The sequence below is a fragment of the Anolis sagrei genome, chromosome 2, assembly GCF_037176765.1.
Source record: "Anolis sagrei isolate rAnoSag1 chromosome 2, rAnoSag1.mat, whole genome shotgun sequence".
Classification (NCBI taxonomy): Eukaryota; Metazoa; Chordata; class Lepidosauria; order Squamata; family Dactyloidae; genus Anolis; species Anolis sagrei.
The window spans coordinates 22,795,175-22,804,389 of record NC_090022.1 but is presented as its reverse complement, the minus strand read 5'-3'; positions in this window follow the sequence as shown (position 1 = coordinate 22,804,389).

Genomic DNA, 9,215 nt, shown 5'->3' with positions numbered 1-9,215 from the left:
AATGAAAAGGTATCTTGCCTGCTAGTAAAAAAGAGCAGAGGGCCAAATTAGCAGGAAGTAGGACAAATCACAAAGAAAGTGCTCTCACAAGAGTAGGTAAAGGTAAAGGTTTTCTCCTGACATTAATTCCAGTCATGTCTGACTCTGGGGGTTGGTGCTCATCTCCATTTCTCAGCTGAAGAGCCAGCGTTGTCTGTTGACACCTCCAAGGTCATATGGCATAGTTAAAGCAATTGTATTCCCTATAATCACCTACTGATGTGAGAACTGGACCTTAGGGAAGGCTGAGTGAAGGAAGATAGATGCTTTTGAACTGTGGTGTTGGAGGAAAGTTGCCTTGAACCGCCAGAAGATCCAACTACTCCATACTTCAGGAAATAAAGCCTGACTGCTCATTGGAGGGAAGGATAGTAGAGGCAAAGATGAAGTACTTTGGTCACATCATGAGAAGAAAGGAAAGCTTGGAGAAGACAATGATGCTGGGGAAAATGGAAGGAAAAGGGAAGAGGGGCCCACCAAGGGCAAGATGGATGGATGGCATCCTTGAAGTGACTGGATTGACCTTGAAGGAGCTGGGGGTGGTGATGGCTGACAGGGAGCTCTGGCATGGGCTGGTCCATGAGGTCATGAAGAGCTGGAAATGACTGAATGAATGAATAACAACCTGACATATTTGTAGATTCATTGTTGTGCTTGAAACTCCAATTTGGTCAAGAATCAGGACTGAAAGAGTGAAAACTGGAGAGGACTTTAATAGAACTGGATCTCGGCAAGTAGTGCTTCTTACCTCATTTGTGTGACAAGCAACATCAGTTGAAATTCTCTCTTTTGCACAACCATTCAGTGTAAAAGAGCATACTCCAATTTTCAAAATGGCAGCCCTAACAAAGGTGAATTTTATCAACTGATTTTTTGTAAATAAGGTGTTAGTCTCCCCACATAGTATCAGTAGCAATTATAATTTCTGCATGCTAAATGTTAACTTATGAAACTCTCCAAGAAGTTGTTGCATTCTACACTTAGTGACATTCTACATAATGTTGGTGACTAGGAATCTGCTGTATGTTCCCTGTCAGGTTTCAATTCTTTTCTTTTCTTTTCTTTCTTTCTTTCTTTCTTTCTTTCTTTCTTTCTTTCGTAACTCACATTTCTACAACATGGTGTTTAGTGTTCTGGCATTTATGTTGCATAGCACTGTAAGGTTTTTGTTTTAATTACAGAAGTTCATAATGCAACATAAGAAGCCAACTGATTATTGGATTGGCCTGAAGAGAAAGGAAGGGCAGCCCTGGGAATGGGCAAATGGAACAGTCTTCAATGGCTGGTAAGGTTTCCCAAATCACCTAAAGGGAAGTGACAGTTGGAAAACAAAAAAGCAAAGAAAATGTTACAGAGACACATAGTCGGAAAATAGGAGGGTTAAATTCTGTAATTACAAAATCATAATACATATAATTCCAGGACATAAAACATAAATTCATAAAAATGCTGATAGAACACACAGTTGCCAAAACTATTAAGTTTTTGAGCCAGGGGTTAAAAGAAAATGCTATTTACCAACTCAGACGATGGCAACTAGTTGGTGAGTCTGACATATATTCTTGAGTGGCATGGAATTTTAGTGGTTGGCTTTTCTGAAACTCTGTCAATTATGTCTTTCTATGTTCTATGTTTCTATGAGGTTTTTTTTCTTTGACACAATATAAATATGGTAGCATGATGCAGGTCACTTTTTGTCTCTCTGCAGGTTTGAAATTGGAGCTGATGGGACCTTGTGCCTACCTGGATGATGAAAAGGCCAGCTCAACATTATGCAGGACAATACGAAATTGGATATGTAGCAAGTCTGCTCATGGGACCTGAACAAGGCTTGAAGGTCTCCTGGCACAGGTGCGTTGACAATAATCAACTACATGTATGTTTTCAGTTTATTCAAAAGGTCCAGATCAGAACTTGAAAAAAACAGGTTATCTGGAACTTGTTACTTTTTTTATAACTAAATGTTTTTTAAATCACATTTCAGAAGTCACACAATTAGGAACATCATCTTTTTAATGTAAAAAGTTAAAATTATCTGGTTACATCATTATTTTCCTCAGGAAAAGTAATATTTTCCTTTATGGGTATAACAAACAACTATTTTCTTTTAATAAGACGTTACATGACAAATTACTATTTTAAAAGTAACATAAATTTAGGAGTTAGAGAAAAATGTGGATTAGAGGTTTCCACTTCATCACATTAGTTAAATTCCACTGAGTCCTACACCTAAAATCTGGTAACCCACTGTGTTCATCACATAGTTTATCCATTTATTCAATTTCTGTTTGCCCCACCTTTAGTGTGTACTCTATGGTGCACTTTCCACCCATCCTAAACTGAAAGCCTTGCCCCACTGTTTTTATCATTCTTGGGTTGCTCTCACTTACATATTTTAATTCCTACTTCACCCAGGGGTTTATTATTTTATAATTTTATCTTGTTCATTTGGCCTGCCCATCTGGTTCGATTGTATTTTGTGTGAATTTTCTTTATTATTTCATTTTGATATTGTAATTATCTTCTGATGTAATTTTTGTTTTCTGTTTTCTGTATTTTATTGTGTTGTATTGTATTTTTTGGGGCTTGGCCCCGAGTCCCCATTGGGGAGATGGTGGCGGGGTATAAATAAAGATTATTGTTGTTGTTGTTGTTGTTGTTGTTTTGGTTAAAATGTAGAGTACATCATTCTTTGAGTTTTTTAAATATGGGGGGCAGCATTCTTTTCAAACATATCAGAAGAAGATGTGCAAATTGATTTTTCTCAATAATCCGGCTGTTTTGCCAAATGTGTAAAGTGATGGTATTTGTTGCTCTCATGTTTAGGGTTACCCAACTTGTGGGAGGAGAAATTGTGGGAGGAGCCCAAATAACCTTGTTAAGGCAATGTATGCCATTACCTTTTGCTCACTGAGTTTTTACTTTGGTAGAACAATATCTTTTTAAAAAAAAGCCTTTCTGTGTCCTTCTCTTCTTTTTCTCTTACCTTTCTTCCATGATATGGCTGCCAATCAGGGCTTTCCCTCCCTCCCTCCCTCCAGGTGTGGCAGCTGAGAGAGAGAAAGCGCGCGTGAGAGGGGGGGGGGGGAAGCCAGGAGAGAGGGATTATTATTATTATTATTATTATTATTATTATTATTATTTGAAACACAACATGATGAGTCCACAGCAGACACTCTGCTGGCTGTTGTATTGGATCACATGTCGCACACATCCCGAGTGTCTAGGACTGTGTGATGTATCAGTGAATAATGTGTGCAGATCCCAGTACGGTGACCTTTTGCAGCTGGCAGATGGCAATTTTGTCATTGCTGATTGTGTTTAAGTGTAGACCAAGGTCTTTAGGCACTGCACCCAGAGTTCCATTTGTGAGCCACAGCCATGTTTTTTTCTTCGTCAGTTTGACTCTCAATTTTTCCCAGGAACTGTCTATGGAGAGCCTTCTTTCACCAGTTTTCTCTTCTGCTCTGGATTGTGTTTTTACGGTATTCCCTCTTTGCCTTTTGCACTTTAAGAAGTTTACTACTATTGACTTCCCTCAATGTTGGTTCTTGACTGCTTTTCACATAATCTGCCAGTGCATGTTTCTCTTCTACCGTTTGTTTCACTTGCAGAAGCCCTCTGCCTCCTGATTTTCTGGGCTGATAAAGTATGTCGACATCACTACGCGAGTGTAATAAGTAGTGGATTGTCATCAGTTTTCGTGTTTTTCTTTCCAGATCATCCAACTATGCTTGTGTCTAGTTCACAATTCCAGCAATGTATGTAATGACGGGGATGGCCCAGGTGTTGATAGCCTTGATTGTATTTCCCCCATTTAATTTGCTCTTCAAAACCTTTCTGACTCTTTGGATATATTCTTTGCTGACCACATTTTTCACATGCCCATGCTTGATATTGTCCAGCTGTAGTATGGAGCACACAACCCCCCTGTTGCGCCAGCTCCACTGGCTGCCGATTTGCTACCGGGCTCAATTCAAGGTGTTGGTATTGGCCTATAAAGCCCTAAACGGTTCCGGCCCAAGATACCTATCTGACCGCATCTCGGCCTATGAACCCACCAGGACTTTGAGATCTTCCGGGGAGGCCCTGCTCTCGATCCCGCCAGCCTCCCAAACACGGGCCTTCTCAGTGGTGGCTCCTCGGCTGTGGAACGCCCTTCCTACAGACATTAGGCTGGCACCATCTCTCATGGCATTCCATAGAAAGTTGAAGACCTGGATGTTTGTGCAGGCGTTTGAGTAATTTAGTGCAATCTTGTAACTGAACATAGGAATGGAACAATGGACGACGAACTTGGATCATGCGTGGATGATGAGGCGATTGGGTATGGGGTTTTTTGTAATAGCTGTGTATTGGGATTGCTTATTAGTTATTAATGGAAAATGTGTAAATTAATTGTCATTGTTGTATTGAACTATTGCTGTTTTTATTGTCTTTACTGTTTGTGAACCGCTGTGAGTCGCCCTCGGGCTTGAGATACAGAGGTATATAAGCATAGTAAATAAATAAATAAATAATAGTATGCCCAGATTTTTATAGGCCTTAGGCTGATTGCATTTTATGGTTTGTCTGTTTGTCATTTCTATGCCCTTGCTGTGAGTAATTTTCCCTTTCTTTAATGCCACTGTGGCATATTTGTCTAGGCCGAACTGAAGATTCTGACTGTGTTGGTCAGTGACTAGATTTCTGTTTCTGATTTTCCGTAAAACTTTAGATTATCCATGTACAGCAAGTGGGAAATTCTAGTTATTTTCTTGCTATTTGGTATCCCAGGTTTGTTTTATGTAGAATTACTGACAGAGGGATCACTGCAATGATGAACAGCAGTGGTGACATTGAGTCGCCCTGGAAAATTCCTCTCATTGCCCACAAACAACTCAGTTTTCCATTGTTTCATTGCATTTTCGGTAAACTTTCTAATATTTTCACATTTGATAATCCAACAATGTGGCAGTGAGTCAAATGCTTTTTTTGTTATCAATCCAAGTTGTATATGTCAGGATTAATTTAGTTATGTATGTGTTTTAAATGTGCTTCTATGTATTTCCAAGATGGATTCTACTGTGTATTAGAAATGCTGTGCAGAATGTTTATTCCATGAGGCTGTGATTATGTAACCTTGAGAGAAGTAAGATAATGCTTGATCTTGCTGGGAACAGAAGGGAGTAACTAGTCTCAGCAAGAAGAGATAAGCAGATGTGAAGAGACTTTCGTTTTGACTAGTTCCTGAATAGTAGCTCGCTGTAGTAAGACGTGTCTTTTGAATGTGCTTAGTAAACTTAGTTTATTTTGTAACTCAAAGCTTGCAGAGTCCTTATTTTGCAACACAGTGTCTGCTGATCTAGCAATCCTTCTACTGTGCACTGCCAAACTCTGACAGTATAGAGGTTTGTTTTGCGGCTTTTGCAATTCTCCAGCATCAGTTTGTCAATTAGAAGGTGATCTTTCGTGCCCCTACTTCTTTTTGTTCTACTGGCAGGATGTTATTCTCCTCCAAGTAATCCTGGATTTGATCAGCTATTATGCCTGCTTCCTTGCTCCTAGAATTGAATGTAACATTTCAAAAGAGGAGGTTTAATCCCCACAATGAAGACAGGAGGAATAGTGGGTGGGGCCAATGCTCTGCAGTATGATGGGATCACAGATAGATTTTACAGTGTGATGAAGATAGAATCATAGAGTTGGAAGAGATCTCGTGGGCCATTCAGTCCAACCCCCTGCCAAGAAGCAGGACAATCATGTTCAAATCAGCATTGACAGATGGCCATCCAGCCTCTGTTTAAAAGTCTCCAAAGAAGGAGTCCCCACCACACTCCGGGGCAGAGAGTTCCACTGCTGAACAGCTCTCACAGTTAGGAAGTTCTTCCTAATGTTCGGATGGAATCTCCTTTCTTGTGATTTGAAGCCATTGTTCCACGTCCTAGTCTCTAGGGCAGCAGAAAGCAAGCTTGCTAACTCCACCCTATGACTTCCTCTCACATATTTATACATGGCTATCATGTCTCCCCTCAGCCTTCTCTTCTTCAGGCTAAACATGCCCAGCTCTTTAAGATGCTCCTCATAGGGCTTGTTCTCCAGATTCTTGATCATTTTAGTCACCCTCCACTGAATACATTCCAGTTTGTCAACATCCCCCTTCAATTTTGGTGCCCAGAATTGGACACAGTATTCCAGGTGTGGTCTAACCAAGGCAGAATAGAGGGGTAGAATGACTTCCCTGGATCTAGACACTAGACTCCTATTGGTGCAGGCCAAAATCCCATTGGCTTTTTTTGCCGTCACATCACTTTGTTGGATCATGTTTAACTTGTTGTCCACAAGGACTCCAAGATCTTTTTCACATGTATTTACTTTATTATTATTTATTTACTTCATTTCTATCCCACTCTTCTCACCCCTCAGGGGATTCGGAGCGGCATACAACATACATCTAAGCAAAAATTCAATAACTCATTATACAAATCATATAAAACATAACATAAAAACACTAGAAACAATAAGCATATAAATAACATTTAAAACAATTAAACTAAATAACCCCATATGAAGCCGAGCATGACCCCCCCCCCCTAACAAGGGATGGTGACTTATAGTTCTGCAAAGGACAAAGGTACCAGACTGCACAATAGGGGTTAAGTCTTGGTCAATTTGTCAAGGCCTTAACAAACAATGAGGACCCCATGAAACTTTGGGAATGGCTAGAACTTGGGGTCTCTGCCTCTCTCTCTCTCTCTTGAGAGAGAGAGCTGTAGTTTTCCAAGGACCATGGGACCGGTTTCCATCCCAGTGCTGCAGGGCTTTGGGTCTTGGCCCAGTGGAACTCCATAGACTCCCTTTGGTGGCTTTTTTTGAATTCTGCTACATTCCTGGACTTCACTCTCTTCAAGGACCCATGAACTTTCTTCAAGATAACTTATGAATTTATTCTGTGTCCTGATATCGTCTGCTTTTTATAATTGGTATTATTAATCTCTCTCTGGGGTCCTGGATGGGAAGATAGCTGCATATGATTTCCCTGTGTATAATTTCTATATGGTTTTTATGTTTCCTTGTATTCCTGACCCATTGCCCCTTCTCCCTCCAAAGAAATATGTAAGGGAACCCCCTGGCCTTCAGAAACAAAAGACTGAAACCTCCCACCAAAGACACATTTGCATGGATAAAAGAAGGAGATTCTTATCTCTAGCCTCGGAAGATGGCACACTAGAGTAAAGCATTGCTTGACAAAAGTTTCTGTAAGATAAGGGGAAACCTTCCCCTCTGCTTTTGTTTACTTAGCATTAACCTCAGGCTGCTATCATTGTTCTCCTGTCTCACAGCTAGGAAGGATCAGGACACATGTTGACCCTTTGTCTCACAAGAGCACATGGCATTCCTTTGTTTAAAGATTCCTTCCCAGATTCCCTTGTGTTCCATCATCCCGCCTCCATCTCTCCTGATTGGCTGTCGCCACCAAGTGGCAGAGGTCTCCCCATTGGATCCTATGGACCACTGGAGCTTCCTGATTGATCCAGAGGTGCTGGGAGCAGGAGGGCCATCTCCCAGGTGTCCGCCCATCACCCAATCACAGCAGGGAACAACAGGGAAGCCGGGGTGGGGAGTTTGAACTCTGCAAATTTGAATTTACTATAAATATGACTGCATTGGTGTATTCCCCTCATGCTTAGCTTGGCAAATGATTGCAGCTTTGCATCTGGTTTCAGCTGAATCGCATTAAACTTCGATGGCCTTTCTTCAACTGGTGAGACTTTTCATTGGGAAATCAGGGAAAAATATGGGATGCTTCTCTGTCTCGCCAGGGAAAAAAGAACTCTTTGAGGAGTCTAATTGGTCTCTGCCTCCTGGCAAAGACCTCTAAATTTTAGCTCTATAACACATACACAAATAAAACATTGTACCAATCCTTTAAGCACCCTACAAAGCCCTCCCCCTTCCCCTCTCATGATCCTAAGGCAGTGCCTCTCTGCTGGGCCTTGCCTCAGTCAGGCAGTCAGGGCCCGAGTCTGCAAGGAGCCAGTCACCAGGGGCTGAGGTCAAAGGCAGCCTGCAATGGACAAACACTGCCTTCTCCTCCAAGCTCCCTGCTGCTGATGTTCTTTGGCTGTCTTGGATGGTGGTGTATGTACTGCTCTCGAGCCACGTGTCCCCCATTCTGTATCTTTGCATTTCATTTTTTTCTGCCTAAGTGGAGTATCTTGCATTTGTCACTGTTGAACTCCATTTTGCTAGTTTTGGCCCATATCTTTAATCTGTTAAGGTCATTTTGAATTCTGCTCCTGTCCTTTGGAGTATTGGCTATCCCTCCCAATTTGGTGTCATCTGCAAATTTGATGATCATGCCTTCTAACCCTTCGTCTAAGTCATTAATAAAGATGTTGAACAGGAATGGGCCCAGGACAAAACTCTGCGGCACTCCACTCATCACTTTTTCCAGGATGAAGAGGACGCATTGGTGAGCACCCTCTGGGTTTGTTTGCTTAACCAATTACAGATCCACCTAACCGTTGTTTTGCCTCGCCCACATTGAACTAGTTTCCTTGCCAGAAGGTCATGGGGGACCTTGTCGAAGGCCTTACTGAAATCCAGATACAGTACATCCATAGCATTCCCCGCATCTACCCAGTTTGTAACTCTATGAATTAAAGAGTTCCAATTAGTCTGGCATGACTTGTTTTTGATAAATCCGTGTTGATTATAAGCGATGACTACATTTGTTTCTAAGTGTTTGCAGACCACTTCCTTAATGATCTTTTTCAGAATCTTGCCTGGTATTGACATGAGACTGACTGGACAGTAATTGTTTGAGTTGTCCTTTTTATCCTAATTTGAGCTTTCTGAAGCTAAGCAGAATTCTGGGAAATGTAGTTTAGGGTAGGGCCTTTTGAATTCTCTGCCATAGGGCTTCTTGCGTTCTCAAACTACATTTCCCAGAATTCTGTGTTCTCTCAGTCTCTTTCCCAACTCGCTCAGCTTGTGCCACTCTGCTGCTTTCTTTTCCTCATGGCAAGAAGCCAATAATTTAAAGAGGAATTGCAGCCTTTTTGGCTTCATCTCACTTGCGCTGAAAATGAAACTGACTTTGATATGCTTCAGAGCATTATAGAATTCAAATGAAAAAGTATTGAGTGGGTTTTTATTCTTAAGTTTTTGTGTGCTCCCTCCCCAATGTTTCT